Here is an 18,491-nt window from a genome sequence, read left to right as displayed (position 1 = left end):
CCTACGGTGTCTGGGAGTTGCACAATCTCATGGTCTAAGGAAATGATATTTGACATTCAGAAAAGCTACAGCAAACGAACTACATGATCTTTGAGCTATGCTTAGGATTGGGTCTTGTCCATCACATCATTCTCCTAATGATGTGATCCCGTTATCAATGACATCCAATGTCCATAGTCAGGAAACCATGACTATCTTTTGATCAACGAGCTAGTCAACTAGAGGCTCACTAGGGACGTGTTGTGGTCTATGTATTCACACATGTATTATGATTTCCGGATAACACAAATGTATTCACACATGTATTATGATTTCCGAATAACACAATTATAGCATGAACAATAGACAATTATCATGAACAAAGAAATATAATAATAACCATTTTATTATTGCCTCTAGGGCATATTTCCAACAGGTAGTACACCCGCGACGAGCAGCAGCTCAACTGGGGAGAGACCGATCTGGCAGTGTATATGGGCAGCCAAGGTACCCCTCAAGATGAGGATTTCGGCGTGGAAGGTAGTTTCGGGGGCGTTAGCAACAAACGTCTGCAAAAAATATCGCCATATCTCTACACGAGATACCTGACCTTTGTGCGCAAAGGAGAAGGAGTCCTCGTTCCATGCCCTAGTCACATGTGATCATGCGCAACAACTATGGCAACAGATGCGGTTGTGTTGGAACTTGCCGAGCCGCGATCTGCTGCAGGACACAGGGCAACACTGGCTTCTTAACGTGTTGGCAAATTGTGATGAATATATGAGGGCTTGTGTGATTATGCTAATCTGGCGTATATGGTCTCTCCGGTCAGATCTTGTACATGGCAAGGAAGTGTCGTCGGTGGCTACATCAGCCTCATATTTGCAGAGCTATATGCATTCATTAGATCTCTGTACCAAATATTCCACCGATGAAATTATCAAAGGGAAGATGTCTATGCGGAATGAGGCACCGATAGTTGCACAGAAGGAGGTCATAGTACACCCCTGGCCGAAGCCACCTCCAGGTAAGGTGGCCTTATCTGTTGATGGAGCCTTTCTTCAATCTGATGGATCAGCAATGGCAGGGATGGTATTACGGAGACATGATGGGAGTGTAATTTTCTCGGTGTACCGATGCATATTTAACTGTAATGAAGCGTTGGAAGCGGAACTGCATGCGTTAATGCAAGGAATGGCTCTGGCCATCCAGCATTGTGATCTCCCTGTCATTGTTCAGTCTGATTCTTCGGTCGTCCTCTCCGCCTTGTCTGGCGACAACTTATCTAGATCAGCTTATGGACACTTAGTAGCTGAGATTCGTTTTCTTATGGTAGACAGAGAGTTTATTCCCTCGAAAATCAGTCGTATGCAGAATAGGGTAGCAGATCGTTTGGCACTGTATAGCCGTACAGAGAGTACTACTGCTGTATGGCTGGGTTGAGGTCCACCTTGTGTTGAGGACCTCTTGCCTCTTGACTGTAACTCTGTACCTTTGGAATAAAATTCTTCTACCAGCGCAAAAAAAAGGTATGCTGTCAATTGCATGAAGACCCGCACGAGTCATTTGGTTGCTTTAAGTTGACGAACTTCACCAACAAGTACCCGGTAAAGTTTTCAATTCGAACCTCGTTAAAATAAAAGTTGCTTAGTAGTGAGTTTCTGGCCTTAAGTGTGGATCTCTCTTTTTAATTAGGCATGTAGGGGCTGCATACTCGTGTTCTATATTTTGTTTTCCTTTGTGCTATAAGAAAAATGAAAAACCATGAAAGCAAAAAATATTTCGTTTTCTTTTAGTTCGTTTTCAGTAAGTTCTATGGGAGGGCAACCACGAGACCACATCAAGAAGATCTATTGAAGCAAGGTCCATGTCTATTAGAGGAGAGATCATATGCGCCTCAATGGTAAAAGTGTCTAACCCTTGCTTAATCTTAAGCTTGAGAGGTAACTACTTCTCACGCTCTCTTTTAATAGCTGCAATTTCTTTTCATTTTTTAATTATCCCTAGTTTTGTTCTAGCGTGGGTAGCTCCCGATGTATGACAATAAAGGCCTGAGGGACCCCGGGAGATCTCACCCTCCGAGCTAAAACTTCATGTGTACCTCATGTGTCCCCATTGATGATATCTTTTTGGAGGTCGCAGTGGAGGCATACCACAGAGGCAACCCTCCTCGCAAGATGAACCTAACTCTCACTGGTAGAAAAAGGGCCTGTAGTCCCGGTTCGTAAGGGCCTTTTGTCCTGGTTCTGGAACCGGGACTAAAGGGTCGGTACTAATACCTCCCCCTTTAGTCCCGGTTCAAACCAGAACCGGGACAGATGGGCATCCACGTGGCCGCTGCCGGCAGCCCAGGCAGGGGGGCTTTTGGTCCCAGTTGATGACATAAACCGGGACCAAAAGGCTTCCACGCGTCAGCAGCTGGCTGGAGCTGAGGTTTTTCTTTTTTTAAAAAAAGTGGCTGTTTTAGGGGTTTAGGGGGTTATTTTTAGGTTGTTATTAGCTAGCTAATAGAGAGAAGTGTTCTCTCTTATATCTTCATCCTTGGTTTACCAACGCTAGCTACTGCTATGTTCATTTCACCCGCAGATATATAATAACTCATGCATGCTCGCATCATACATCATCATATATAATAACAAGTCCTACTAATCAAGCATCATCATACAACTTCTACTCGTTATTAATAATAAGTCATACGATCATCATCCTCATAGTCATCGAACCCAACCCTACATAATTGTTCTTAGCACATGATCATCAGTATCAAGTAGGACCTAAACACACTTAAGGTAAAATAGCATAAAACAATATAGACCCCGAGTCTCCATTATGAAGAATGGAGATCATCCTGTCTTCAATTCTTGCGCCTCGCTTCCTTTTTCTTCCAAGAAGCTCCTTACGATTGTCCATACATTTTATCCATTCTTTGATTGTCATGTCTCCACTTCTTTTAGAAATCTGGTATGGACAGTTGAGATCCGTAGGATGACCTGGATATATGTTCAAAACACGAAGGCTGCCGCCATTCTGATACATCAAATGAGGCACACAATCCTCTGGAATTCTCTGTTGAAAAACATAGTAATAACTTCGTAGTTAGCAATGATGTACTAGTTTTAGAAGTATGCAAAAAGATGCACGGATGTCGTAATAGTAAAAAATCTTACCAGGGTATCTCCATAGTAGTTACCGTAGTTCAACACGTGCACTAGTGGCACGTATTGACCATAATGTTGAGGAGTTCGATTGTAGATATTGTAATTCTCAAGATCATTACAAAATCCAACCATATGAGTTTTCTCCTTGTAAGTTAACTCAGAGCCATCGGTGTAGTAAGTTCTATCTACCATCTTCTGCACATTCTTTGATACTGCAAAATAAGCTGTCAATGGAAATAAGCTGTCAACTATTTTGAAATGAATAATATAAATTAGTTAATAATTAACTATGTTTGAGAAACTCACATAGCGGTAGAACTGGAGGCGTATCAATAAGGACCCAAATGTCCATATTGTCTTGCTCGATTTTAGGATCACCAAGATCCATGGTGACAAGCATCCCCTCATCAAAACCATACAATTTGCAAAATGCTTCCCAATTTTTGCAACCAAAATGGGTTATGCTCTCAGCATTATACAACTTTACTTCAAAATCCACATCATGATGGGTCCTTAGGTGAATTTTCTTCATTTCAAAATTTTCATGGTCTTCAAAATCCATCCTCTCCAAGACATAGCGTCTTGCATGGCATGGGATAAACTGTACTCGAATTGTAAAAGATGAAAATTACACGTTGAAATAGTTGAAGTCATGCTTAATTATGAAAAAAACACTTGTCGTCGTTGCGTACCGTTTCAACTTCGAAGGTCTCCTCGAGCTTAATGCTGAAGCGCCGACCATCGTCCAGGTGAGGCCTGTCGCACTGACCTCGATCGTCGTGGCACCAGTCACACTCCCCCGGGAGACTTCCGTCGTCCGATGATGACATTTCCTATACGTTCATAATTCAAAGACTAAATTAGATCATTATTATTCAACTAATCATATGCATATGCCTTGCATAGTGCTCTCCAATTTGAGCATTCAATAAGAAAAATCAAATCGCAAAATAAAGTAGTATTCAAATTAGGATGCCTTCAATTATAAGAAAAACCACATCATCTCCATGTGTCCGTACATCGAATATTATCACTAATACACGTCGAATACTATATATCATACATATCGCCAGTACAGCTAGAACCGTAGCGCCCGACGGGTATCGGCGCGGGCGGTGGACACCCAAAGGGAAGGAACCATCACAGGATCATAGCTCCAGTGAGATCCCTGAAGAACCTGCCAGGTATTCTCGAACCTTCCCTCCAACGCAACCATGTAGCGACGGACGTGCTCGTCCTCCTCGCTGACACGGTGACGTACCACCTCCGCGGTGTCCGGAAGCCTCGGCACCGTCACTGGCCCACGCGACCGCCACCAAACAAGGATCGGGTCAATGACAGGCTGGCTCCTCACCAAGCTACGCCCCCTGGAAGGTAGCGCCTCCCAGTACCACCCCGGCGGAGCCCAGTCCCGGACATGGCCCATCTGGTCAAGCAGGTATCATCCTCCGCCGACTCGACGACGAGGATGCGGGATAGGCATCGTCCACGTCGATGCGGGAATAATTGCTTTAACTAAAAAAATAAACTAGTTCTATTAATTTTGTTGCTAAAAATAAACTACTTCTATAATAAAATAAACCAGTTTTATTAAATCAACTAGTTCAACTACTAAGCACTTACTATAAATAGAATAATGTAGTACTTACTAAAAATAAACAAGTTTACCTAGTTCTAACTAATTCCATTAAATACTTTCTAAGTAGTACTAATTACTAAAAGTTATCGGGGAGGGGGGGTATGTCGACAACGACATACCCGATAACAAAAATAAAAAGAGGAAGAAGAAGAAAAAAAGAGGAGAAGAAGAAAGGAAAAGGAGAAGAAAAAAAAGAAAAAAAGAGGATAAGAAGAAGGAATAATAGAGGAGAAGAAGAAATATGAACAAAATTACAACAGAAAAAAATCATATAAAATCTATGAACAAAATTACAACAAAAATAATAATAAATAATCTATGAAAAAATTCACATATTCTTTGCATATATATGAACACACAAACTTTTGCATATGCAACAATAATATCACCAAAAAAATGTATGAACAGAAAAAAATTCTAACTTTTGCATCTAAACTATACATCTAAATTAACTACAACTAAATTAACTATACATCTAAATTAACTATACATCCTAAATTACGCATCTAAATTAACTACACATCTAAATTAGGAAATTACGCGAGGGGGGCATGGGGCGGCGATCGACGAAGAGGGGCACGGCATCGGCAGCGAGGAGGCAGGGGGGCACGGGGCGGCGACGGCGACGCCGACGGCGAGGCACGGGCGACGGCGACGGCGCGGTCGGGGGCGACGGCAGGGGCGGCGGACGGCGACGGTGAGGGGCACGGCGTCGGCGGCGAGGAGGCAGGGGCGCACGGGGCGGCGACGGCGACGACGAGGCACGGTGCGGCGACGGCGACGGTGAGGCACGGGCGACGGCGACGGCGCGGTCGGGGGCGAGGGCAGGGGCGGCGGACGGCGTCGGGGCAGCCTGGCGGCGTCGATGTGCTCGGCGTCGTTGGGGGCAACTGCGAGGGAAATGTGAAAATTTCCTAAGTCTTTGCTTATATAGCAAAGCCATTGGTCCCGGTTCGTGGCACAAACCGGGACCAATGCCACCCTTTAGTCCCGGTTGGTGCCACCAACCGGGACCAAAGACCACTTTTTGGCAGCCCAAAGGGCGGGAAGCGACGGCCTGTGGTCCCGGTTGGTGGCACCAACCGGGACTAAAGGGGGCATTCTTCTCGGTTTCTGTCACGAACCGGGACCAATTCCCCCCTTTAGTCTCGGTTGGTGCCACCAACCGGGACCAATGGCCTTGCGCTGGCGCGGTGGTGAGAGTTTAGTCACACCTCGCTAGTTGAGAGTGACCAGCACCTGTTTATAAGCTCCGCTGCCTCTTCCCTCTCGAACTCCTCTGAAATGCAGGCTTATGGGCCTAATTGGAATGCCTGTGGGCCTACTGGGCCTGCTGCGGGCCTGAATCCTGGCCCATGGTTGGGTTTCTAGTCGTATTCAGGCCGTGCTGGCCGAGTAGGTGGCATTTTTTTCTTTTTTTCTATTTATTTTTTCGTTTCTACTTAGAACTAAATACTTATAGTTTTTTAGTGATTTCTTTTTTCTTTTAGGTCACAAAAATTATAAACTTTCTGTTAGTGCGATTAGCTTTAAAATTTGAATAGTTTAAATTTGAATTTTTTAAAATTTGTGTGAATCACTAGTTTATGAATCACTAGTTTACTAAATTTGTGTGAAAACACTTTGTAGAATAGTTAAAATTAATTTTTGAGTCAATCTTTTTCCTACTATTTAATAGTAGGTGGCACTTTTTTTGTTTTTTTTGTCTTGTAGTGATTTCTTTTTTATTTTAGGTCACAAAATTATAAACTTTCTGTTAGTGCCATCAGTTTTAAAATTTGAATAGTTTAAATTTGGATTTTTTAAAATTTGTGTGAATCACTAGTTTATGAATAACTTTACTCAATTTGGTAATTTTAGTTAGTCATAACAAATATTATAGGCATTTTTTTCTTTTTTGCTATTTATTTTTTCATTTCTACTTAGAACTAAATACTTATAGTTTTTTTTAGTAATTTCTTTTTTCTTTTAGGTCAGAAAAAATAAAAACTTCTCTGTTAGTGAACATAGATGCTCTTATAGAGAAAATTAAACATAAATTCATAATTAATTTCTATTTATGAATTTAGGTCCAATTTTCTCTATAGGTGTATCTATTTTCACTTTGAGATGAGTTCAACAACGCAAAGAGGGACGGGCTTATAAACAGGTGTGGGCGCTCATTCGGTTGGCGAGGTGAGACTAAACTCTGGGCAAACCCTTTAGTCCCGGTTCGTGGCATGAACTGAGACTAAAGGGGAGCCTTTGGTCCCGGTTCATGCCACGAACCGGGACCAATGATGATGGGCCAGGAGCCAGGCCCATTGGTCCCGGTTCGTCCCACCAACCGGGACCAAAGGGTCCAGACGAATCGGGACCAATGGCCCACGTGGCCCGGCCGAGCCCCTGGACTCACGAACCGGGTTCAATGCCCCCATTGGTCCCGGTTCTAGATTGAACCGGGACTAATGGGCTGACCCGGCCTGGACCGTTGTCCCTTTTTCTACTAGTGTCTTCACTTTAGCTTTGTGTTTTTTCTTTGGGCTATTGTTTATTTTTGCTGACATGCTTCTTCTGTCTGGCAGCGGCGAGAAGAAGCGATGTTGGAGCATGCCGGCAGCGGTGTTGGAGGAACGAGGAGCGCGGGGCGGTTGAGAAGCGATGGACGCCGTCACTGAGGTGGTGGATGTCAACCGCTGCGACACGAGGTGGGAGCGAGTTTGGTGAGTGAAATGGAATGAGCAGTGAGTGAGGATAAGAACGAAGAAAACGGCGGTAGGTAAAGTGGACGGAAGGCAACGTGCGGCGCCGATGCCCTGTTTCAGTGAACGAGTTTTGGAGCTGACATGGCGACACGCTCTAGTCGAAGATCCGTCAATCTCCATCCAATGGCCATCCAAGTGTTCACTTAAACCTGACGTCACACCATTTCACTTTGGGTTTGTTTATTTGTTCAGATCTTTTTTGGTATTGAGCGGCGAATCTTGGGTTCTCGATGTGGTATTCTTATAACTTTTCTTTATGCATTTGTTCTTCTGATGTTTCTTCATATTTTCATTTTGAAGATCTACAATTGGTGAAACTATAATGTTCGATGTTTGATAAAAGGATTTGTGGTTTGTTTCTGGATCCAGATGAACACAGATATTTTCAAGATTTGTTGGTGGTCTGGTTTCTTTGTCCCCATAATATTTGAATTTTTATTAACCGTGGTTGATGTTTAGATCGGTTGTGGGCAAACCTTATATAAGAAGAAAGCTACGGATGGAGACCTTTTCGTCAATCGTATTTTTTGTCTGATTTCAATCTGTTAGAAACAGATGAGATACAATGTAGATTCTATTTGTCCAGAGACATCAAGAAGTTCAACTGCCGATTTATCATTATTTTGGTATCACTTATTAAAGTGACCTCACCCTTCACCAGAGAACCCCACCCCCCCTCCCGTGTCGTCCTCCCCCTAGGGCGACTCGGGCCAGAAACCTAGCCGCCGCCGCCGCCGCAAACTGCCTCCTCCTCTCCCTCCGCCACCGCCGGGCTAAGCCCGGGGGCCGACGGCGGTGGCCGGGGATCTCATCTCTCGCGCGTCTCGGGGTGGGGCGGACCCCAAGGTGTGTGGTGGCGCGACCGATCTGGGATCTGCGGCGCGGTGGGAGGCCGGCCCGTCCTCGGACGGCGACGGCTTGGCGCGGCGGAGGCCACTGCTACGGGCGCTGCGGATGGCCCTTCGGGAGGCGGCGGCCGGCTTGGCAGTGGTGGCGTGCACGCTGCCTTCAGATCGACGACGGCGGCGTTGAGGGCCTGGTGGTCCCGTCGGCGGCACCTCCGATCAGATCTATTCTGACCGGTGCAGCCGGCGGTGGTGGTCATCTCTTCCGTCAGAGGTGGTCGACCTGAGGCTGGGTGTTCGGATTTCGGGATCCGTCATCTGACACCAGCCGCGAGTTGGGGAGACGTAGTTGCCGGTCAAAACCGAGCCGACGGCGGGCGATGGCGGCGTTCCACGTCGTTACCTTGATGAAGGCATCGTCATGTGACTATCGTCGATCCACTCGTATTGCTCCGGGGGGAACCCTAGGATCTGGTGTTCCAGACCGGACGATGGCAGCACTGCGGTATCGTTTCTCTCTTGGGAGCATCGTTTTGTGGAGCATCGCTGGAAGTCAGAGGTAGGAGGTGGAGCGGCTTCGTCTTGCACGGAGCTTCGGTGGAGATGCCAAGTCATGCTTGACCGACAGGTGCTACGCTTGGTCATGCCTGGTCGGCAGGTGCTGCGCACGACAGATACTCCAAGGGCTTCAAGCTGTATCGGCTGGTGATACTTGGCAGGATGGCGCTGAGGTGTATCAGTGGCGACCGCGACATATTCAGCTGTTTGCGCGCAGGGAGGAGGTGTCGTTGGGCGCCGTGGTGGCGTTGACGGTAACTGGACCGCGCAAGGTGAAGGAAATATGCCCTAGAGGCAATAATAAAGTTATTATTTATTTTCTTATATCATGATAAATGTTTATTATTCATGCTAGAATTGTATTAACCGGAAACATAATATATGTGTGAATACATAGACAAACAAAGTGTCACTAGTATGCCTCTACTTGACTAGCTCGTTAATCAAAGATGGTTGTGTTTCCTAACCATGAACAATGAGTTGTTATTTGATTAACGGGATCACATCATTAAGTGAATGATCTGATTGACATGACCCATTCCATTAGCTTAGCACCCGATCGTTTAGTATGTTGCTATTGCTTTCTTCATGACTTATACATGTTCCTATAACTATGAGATTATGCAACTCTCGTTTATCGGAGGAACACTTTGGGTGCTACCAAACGTCACAACGTAACTGGGTGATTATAAAGGAGCTCTACAGGTGTCTCCAAAGGTACATGTTGGGTTGGCATATATCGAGATTAGGTTTTGTCACTCCGATTGTCGGAGAGGTATCTCTGGGCCCTCTCGGTAATGCACATCACTTAAGCCTTGCAAGCATTGCAACTAATGAGTTAGTTGCGGGATGATGTATTACAGAACGAGTAAAGAGACTTGCTGGCAACGAGATTGAACTAGGTATTGGAATACCGACGATCGAATCTCGGGCAAGTAACATACCGATGACAAAGGGAACGACGTATGTTGTTATGCGGTTTGACCGATAAAGATCTTCATAGAATATGTAGGAGCCAATATGGGCATCCAGGTCCCGCTATTGGTTATTGACCGGAGACGTGTCTCGGTCATGTCTACATTGTTCTCGAACCCGTAGGGTCCGCACGCTTAAGGTTACGATGACAGTTATATTATGAGTTTATGCATTTGGATGTACCGAAGGTTGTTCGGAGTCCCGGATGTGATCACGGACATGACGAGGAGTCTCGAAATGGTCGAGACATAAAGATAGATATATTGGAAGCCTATGTTTGGATATCGGAAGTGTTCCGGGTGAAATCAGGATTTTACCGGAGTACCGGGAGGTTACCGGAACCCCCTGGGAGCTATATGGGCCATGATGGGCCTTAGTGGAAAAGAGAAGAGGCAGCCCCTCATGGGCCGCGCGCCCCTCCCCTCCCTTGGTCCGAATAGGACAAGGAGAGGGGGCCGGCCCCTCTCTCTCTTTTCCCCCCTCCGCAAATCCTATTCCAACTAGGATTGGGGGGGGGATCCTACTCCCAGAGGGAGTAGGCTCTCCTGGCGCGCCCTCCTTGGCCGGCCAGCCTCCCCCCTTTTAGTCCTTTATATACGGAGGCAGGGGCACCCTAGAGACACAAGTTGATCCACGTGATCTTTTCCTTAGCCGTGTGCGGCGCCCCAGCCACCATAGTCCTCGATAATATTGTAGCGGAGTTTAGGCGAAGCCCTGCTGCAGTAGTACATCAAGATCGTCACCACGCCGTCGTGCTGACAGAACTCTTCCTCGACACTTTGCTGGATCGGAGTTCGGGGATCGTCATCGAGCTGAACGTGTGCTAAAACTCGGAGGTGCCGTAGTTTCGGTGCTTGATCGGTCGGGCCGTGAAGACGTACGACTACATCAACCAAACGCTTCCGTTGTCGATCTACTAGGTATGTAGATCATACTCTCCCCTCTCGTTGCTATACATCACATGATCTTGCGTGTGCGTAGGAATTTTTTTGAAATTACTACGTTCCCCAACAGTGGCATCCGCCTAGGTTTTATATGTTGATGTTATATGCACAAGTAGAACACAAGTGAGTTGTGGGCGATATAAGTCATACTTTGGTTTGGCGGTATTGTCGGATGAAGCGGCCCAAACCGACATTACGCGTACGCTTACGCGAGACCGGTTCTCCCGACGTGCTTTGCACAGAGGTGGCTTGTGGGTGACAGTTTCTCCAACTTTAGTTGAACTGAGTATGGCTACGCCCAGTCCTTGCGAAGGTTAAAACAACACCAACTTGACAAACTATCGTTGTGGTTTTGATGCGTAGGTAAGATTGGTTCTTGTTTAAGCCCGTAGCAGCCACGTAAAACTTGCAACAACAAAGTAGAGGACGTCTAACTTGTTTTTGCAGGGCATGTTGTGATGTGATATGGTCAAGACATGATGCTGATTTTTATTGTATGAGATGATCATGTTTTGTAACCGAGTTATCGGCAACTGGCAGGAGCCATATGGTTGTCGCTTTATTGTATGCAATGCAATCGCGCTGTAATGCTTTACTTTGTCACTAAACGGTAGCGATAGTCGTGGAAGCACAAGCTTGGCGAGACGACAACGATGCTACGATGGAGATCAAGGTGTCGCGCCGGTAACGATGGTGATCACGACGGTGTTTCGGAGATGGAGATCACAAGCACAAGATGATGATGGCCATATCATATCACTTTTATTGATTGCATGTGATGTTTATCTTTTATGCATCTTATCTTGCTTTGATTGACGGTAGCATTTTAAGATGATCTCTCACTAAATTATCAAGAAGTGTTCTCCCTGAGTATGCACCGTTGCGAAAGTTCTTCGTGCTGAGACACCACGTGATGATCGAGTGTGATAGGTTCTACGTTCAAATACAACGGGTGCAAAACAGTTGCACACGCGGAATACTCAGGTTATACTTGACGAGCCAAGCATATACAGATATGGCCTCGGAACACGGAGACCGAAAGGTCGAGCGTGAATCATATAGTAGATATGATCAACATAATGATGTTCACCAATGAAACTACTCCATGTCACGTGATGATCGGACATGGTTTAGTTGATTTGGATCACGTAATCACTTAGATGGTTAGAGGGATGTCTATCTAAGTGGGAGTTCTTTAAATAAATTAACTGAACTTAAATTTATCATGAAACTTAGTACCTGATAAGTATCTTGCTTGTTTATACTTGTTTGTAGATAGATGGCTCGTGCTGTTGTTCCATTGAATTTTAATGCGTTCCTTGAGAAAGCAAAGTTGAAAGATGATGGTAGCAATTACACGGACTGGGTCCATAACTTGAGGATTATCCTCATTGCTGCACAGAAGAATTACATCCTGGAAGCACCGCTGGGTGCCAGGCCTGCTGCAGGAGCAACGCCGGATGTTATGAACGTCTGGCAGAGCAAAGCTGATGACTACTCAATAGTTCAGTGTGCCATGCTTTACGGCTTAGAATCGGGACTTCAACGACGTTTTGAACGTCATGGAGCATATGAGATGTTCCAGGAGTTGAAGTTAATATTTCAAGCAAATGCCCGGATTGAGAGATATGAAGTCTCCAATAAGTTCTATAGCTGCAAGATGGAGGAGAACAGTTCTGTTAGTGAGCATATACTCAAAATGTCTGGGTATAATAATCACTTGATTCAATTGGGAGTTAATCTTCCAGATGATTGCGTCATTGACAGAATTCTCCAATCACTGCCACCAAGCTACAAGAGCTTCGTGATGAACTATAATATGCAAGGGATGAATAAGACTATTCCCGAGCTCTTCGCGATGCTGAAAGCTACGGAGGTAGAAATCAAGAAGGAGCATCAAGTGTTGATGGTCAACAAGACCACTAGTTTCAAGAAAAAGGGCAAAGGAAAGAAGAAGGGGAACTTCAAAAAGAAAGGCAAGCAAGTTGCTACTCAAGAGAAGAAACCCAAAACTGAACCTAAGCCTGAAACTGAGTGCTTCTATTGCAAGCAGACTGGTCACTGGAAGCGGAACTGCCCCAAGTATTTGGCGGATAAGAAGGATGGCAAGGTGAACAAAGGTATATGTGATATACATGTTATTGATGTGTACCTTACTAATGCTCGCAGTAGCACCTGGGTATTTGATACTAGTTCTGTTGCTAATACTTGCAACTAGAAACAGGGACTACGGATTAAGCGAAGATTGGCTAAGGACAAGGTGACGATGCGCGTGGGAAACGGTTCCAAAGTCGATGTGATCGCAGTCGGCACGCTGCCTCTACATCTACCTTCGGGATTAATATTAGACCTAAATAATTGTTATTTGGTGCCAGCGTTAAGCATGAACATTATATCTGGATCTTGTTTGATGCGAGACGGTTATTCATTTAAATCAGAGAATAATGGTTGTTCTATTTATATGAGTAATATCTTTTATGGTCATGCACCCTTGAAGAGTGGTCTATTCTTGTTGAATCTCGATAGTAGTAACACACATATTCATAATGTTGAAGCCAAAAGATGCAGAGTTGATAATGATAGTGCAACTTATTTGTGGCACTGCCGTTTAGGTCATATCGGTGTAAAGCGCATGAAGAAACTCCATACTGATGGACTTTTGGAACCACTTGATTATGAATCACTTGGTACTTGCGAACCGTGCCTCATGGGCAAGATGACCAAAACGCCGTTCTCCGGTACTATGGAGAGAGCAACAGATTTGTTGGAAATCATACATACAGATGTATGTGGTCCGATGAATATTGAGGCTCGTGGCGGATATCGTTATTTTCTCACCTTCACAGATGATTTGAGCAGATATGGGTATATCTACTTAATGAAACATAAGTCTGAAACATTTGAAAAGTTCAAAGAATTTCAGAGTGAAGTTGAAAATCATCGTAACAAGAAAATAAAGTTTCTAACAATCTGATCGTGGAGGAGAATATTTGAGTTACGAGTTTGGTGTACATTTGAAAAATTGTGGAATAGTTTCGCAACTCACGCCACCCGGAACACCACAGCATAATGGTGTGTCCGAACGTCGTAATCGTACTTTACTAGATATGGTGCGATCTATGATGTCTCTTACTGATTTACCGCTATCGTTTTGGGGGTACGCTCTAGAGACAGCCGCATTCACGTTAAATAGGGCACCATCAAAATCCGTTGAGACGACGCCTTATGAACTGTGGTTTGGCAAGAAACCAAAGTTGTCGTTTCTGAAAGTTTGGGGCTGCGATGCTTATGTGAAAAAGCTTCAACCTGATAAGCTCAACCCAAATCGGAGAAATGTGTCTTCATAGGATATCCAAAGGAGACTATTGGATACACCTTCTATCACAGATCCGAAGGCAAGACTTTTGTTGCTAAATTCGGAAACTTTCTGGAGAAGGAGTTTCTCTCGAAAGAAGTGAGTGGGAGGAAAGTAGAACTTGACGAGGTAACTGTACCTACTCCCTTATTGGAAAGTAGTACATCACAGAAAACTGTTTCTGTGACACCTACACCAGTTAGTGAGGAAGCTAATGATGATGATCATGAAACTTCAGAACAAGATACTACTGAACCTCGTAGATCAACCAGAGTAAGATCCGCACCAGAGTGGTACGGTAATCCCGTTCTGGAAGTCATGCTACTAGATCATGATGAACCTACGAACTATGAAGAAGCGATGGTGAGCCCAGATTCCGCAAAGTGGCTTGAAGCCATGAAATCTGAGATGGGATCCATGTATGAGAACAAAGTATGGACTTTGGTTGACTTGCCCGATGATCGGCAAGCAATTGAGAATAAATGGATCTTCAAGAAGAAGACTGACGCTGACGGTAATATTACTGTCTACAAAGCTCGACTTGTCGCAAAAGGTTTTCGGCAAGTTCAAGGGATTGACTACGATGAGACCTTCTCACCCGTAGCGATGCTTAAGTCTGTCCGAATCATGTTAGCAATTGCCGCATTTTATGATTATGAAATTTGGCAGATGGATGTCAAAACTGCATTCCTGAATGGATTTCTGGAAGAAGAGTTGTATATGATGCAACCAGAAGGTTTTGTCGATCCAAAGGGAGCTAACAAAGTGTGCAAGCTCCAGCGATCCATTTATGGACTGGTGCAAGCCTCTCGGAGTTGGAATAAACGCTTTGATAGTGTGATCAAAGCATTTGGATTTGTACAGACTTTTGGAGACATGTATTTACAAGAAAGTGAGTTGGAGCTCTGTAGCATTTCTGATATTATATGTGGATGACATATTACTAATTGGAAATGATATAGAATTTCTGGATAGGCATAAAGGACTACTTGAAAAAGTTTTTCAATGAAAGACCTCGGTGAAGCTTCTTACATATTGGGGCATTAGATCTATAGAGGTAGATCAAGACGCTTATTGGACTTTTCACAAAACATACCTTGGCAAAGTTTTGAAGAAGTTCAAAATGGATCAAGAAAAGAAAGGATTCTTGCCTGTGTTACAAGGTGTGAAGTTGAGTAAGACTCAATGCCCGACCACTGCAGAAGATAGAGAGAAAATGAAAGATGTTCCCTATGCTTCAGCCATAGGCTCTATCATGTATGCAATGTTGTGTACCAGACCTGATGTGTGCCTTGCTATAAGTCTAGCTGGGACGTACCAAGTAATCCAGTAGTGGATCACTGGACATCGGTCAAGAAATCCTGAAATACCTGAAAAGGACTAAGGATATGTTTCTCGTATATGGAGGTGACAAAGAGCTCATCGTAAATGGTTACGTAGATGCAAGATTTGACACTGATCCGGGCAATTCTAAATCGCAAACCGGATATGTATTTACATTAAACGGTGGAGCTGTCAGTTGGTGCAGTTCTTAACAAAGCGTCGTGGCGGGATCTACATGTGAAGCGGAGTACATAGCTGCTTCGGAAGCAGCAAACGAAGGAGTCTGGATGAAGGAGTTCATATCCGATCTAGGTGTCATACCTAGTGCATCGGGTCCAATGAAAATCTTTTCTGACAATACTGGTGCAATTGCCTTGGCAAAGGAATCCAGATTTCACAGGAGAACCAAGTACATCAAGAGACATTTCAATTCCATCCGGGATCTATTCCAGGTGGGAGACATAGAGATTTGCAAGCTACATACGGATCTGAATGTAGCAGACCCATTGACTAAGCCTCTTCCACGAGCAAAACATGATCAGCACCAAGGCTCCATGGGTGTTAGAATCATTACTATGTAATCTAGATTATTGACTCTAGTGCAAGTGGGAGACTGAAGGAAATATGCCCTAGAGGCAATAATAAAGTTATTATTTATTTCCTTATATCATGATAAATGTTTATTATTCATGCTAGAATTGTATTAACCGAAAACATAATACATGTGTGAATACATAGACAAACAATGTGTCACTAGTATGCCTCTACTTGACTAGCTCATTAATCAAAGATGGTTTTGATTCCTAACCATGAACAAGTAGTTGTTATTTGATTAACGGGATCACATCATTAAGTGAATGATCTAATTGACATGACCCATTCCATTAGCTTAGCACCCGATCGTTTAGTATGTTTCTATTGCTTTCTTCATGACTTATACATGTTCCTATAACTATGAGATTATGCAACTCCCGTTTACCGGAGGAACACTTTGGGTGCTTCCAAACGTCACAACGTAACTGGGTGATTATAAAGGAGTACTATAGGTGTCTCCAAAGGTACATGTTCGGTTGGCGTATTTCGAGATTAGGTTTTGTCACTCTGGTTGTCGGAGAGGTATCTCTGGGCCCTCTCGGTAATGCACATCACTTAAGCCTTGCAAGTATTGCAACTAATGAAGTTAGTTGCGGGATGATGTATTACAGAAGGAGTAAAGAGACTTGCCGGTAACAAGATTGAACTAGGTATTTGGAATACGACGATCGAATCTCGGGCAAGTAACATACCGATGACAAAGGGAACAACGTATGTTGTTATGCGGTCTGACCGATAAAGATCTTCGTAGAATATGTAGGAGCCAATATGAGCATCCAGGTTCCGCTATTGGTTATTGACCAGAGACATGTCTCGGTCATGTCTACATTGTTCCTGACCCCGTAGGGTCCGCACGCTTAAGGTTACGATGACAGTTATATTATGAGATTATGCATTTTGATGTACCGAAGGTTGTTCGGAGTCCCGGATGTAGTCCCCGACATGACGAGGAGTCTAGAAATGGGCGAGACATAAAGATTGATATATTGGAAGCCTATGTTTGGATATCGAAAGTGTTCCGGGTGAAATCGGGATTTTACCGGAGTACCGGGAGGTTACCGGAACCCCCCGGGAGCTATATGGGCCATGATGGGCCTTAGTGGAAAAGAGAAGAGGCAGCTCATGGGCCGCGCGCCCCTCCCCTCCCTTGGTCCGAATAGGACAAGGAGAGGGGGCCGGCCCCTCTCTCTCCTTTTCCCACGGGGGGTGGGGGGGGGGGGGGGGAATCCTACTCCCAGAGGGAGTAGGACTCTCCTGGCGCGCCCTCCTTGGCCGGCCAGCCTCCTCCCTTTTAGTCCTTTATATACGGAGGCAGGGGCACCCTAGAGACACAAGTTGATCCACGTGATCTTTTCCTTAGCCGTGTGCGGCGCCCCAGCCACCATATTCCTCGATAATATTGTAGCGGAGTTTAGGCGAAGCCCTGCTGCAGTAGTACATCAAGATCGTCACCACGCCGTCGTGCTGACGGAACTCTTCCCCGACACTTTGCTGGATAGGAGTCCGGGGATCGTCATCGAGCTGAACGTGTGCTAAAACTCGGAGGTGTCGTAGTTTCGGTGCGTGATCGGTCGGGCTGTGAAGACGTACGACTACATCAACCAAACGCTTCCGTTGTCGATCTACTAGGTATGTAGATCATAATCTCCCCTCTCGTTGCTATACATCACATGATCTTGCGTGTGCGTAGGAAATTTTTTGAAATTACTACGTTCCCCAACACAAGGTTAATGCATCAGTACGGTTCTGAAGATGGAGCAGTGGTAATTGGCGGCAGTGGCCTGTGAGAGCACGCCGGACCAGTGTGTGTTCCAGACCCGACAAGTGGCTAGGTTGGAGTCTCAGGTCTTAAATGTTAGACTTCGCTGCGATGTCTATTTGATATTAGACCCAGTCTATCTGCACCCTTTCATCAACTGGATAGGTGTAGCGACAGTTTGTTTTTTAGACGGCGGCTTTAGTCTTACTGTTGTATGACTTTATAAAGTCTTGTGAGAATAATTAATAAAGTAGCTGTATGCATCGTCCAGAAGCAGAGGCCGGAGGTCATCCTCCTTTTTTAAAAAAAAACTTATTATTAAAGTGACAAGTAAAGTTTAGTGACAACGGCACGACAACTAGTCTGTGCTGTTGCGCACAACTAGGCTAGCATTAAACTGATAACATCATCAAGACCATTTATAAAGTCGGCAGGATGATGATCGGATTCGACTAGCCTCGGCGGATTGTCCGGCGAGGTCTCCAGCACCAAGGAGTTCGACTTGGACCCGCCGTGAAACAGTAGACGTCGCCTCGGAACGACAGGACCGAGCCGCCGATCCGGTGTTCGCACTCCACCTTGGTCCAGTGTTCATCGCCAGGTCTCGCGATGCCCATC

Source organism: Triticum urartu, chromosome 3 (genome assembly GCF_003073215.2).
Source record: "Triticum urartu cultivar G1812 chromosome 3, Tu2.1, whole genome shotgun sequence".
Classification (NCBI taxonomy): Eukaryota; Viridiplantae; Streptophyta; class Magnoliopsida; order Poales; family Poaceae; genus Triticum; species Triticum urartu.
Note: the sequence above shows the minus strand (reverse complement) of the source record.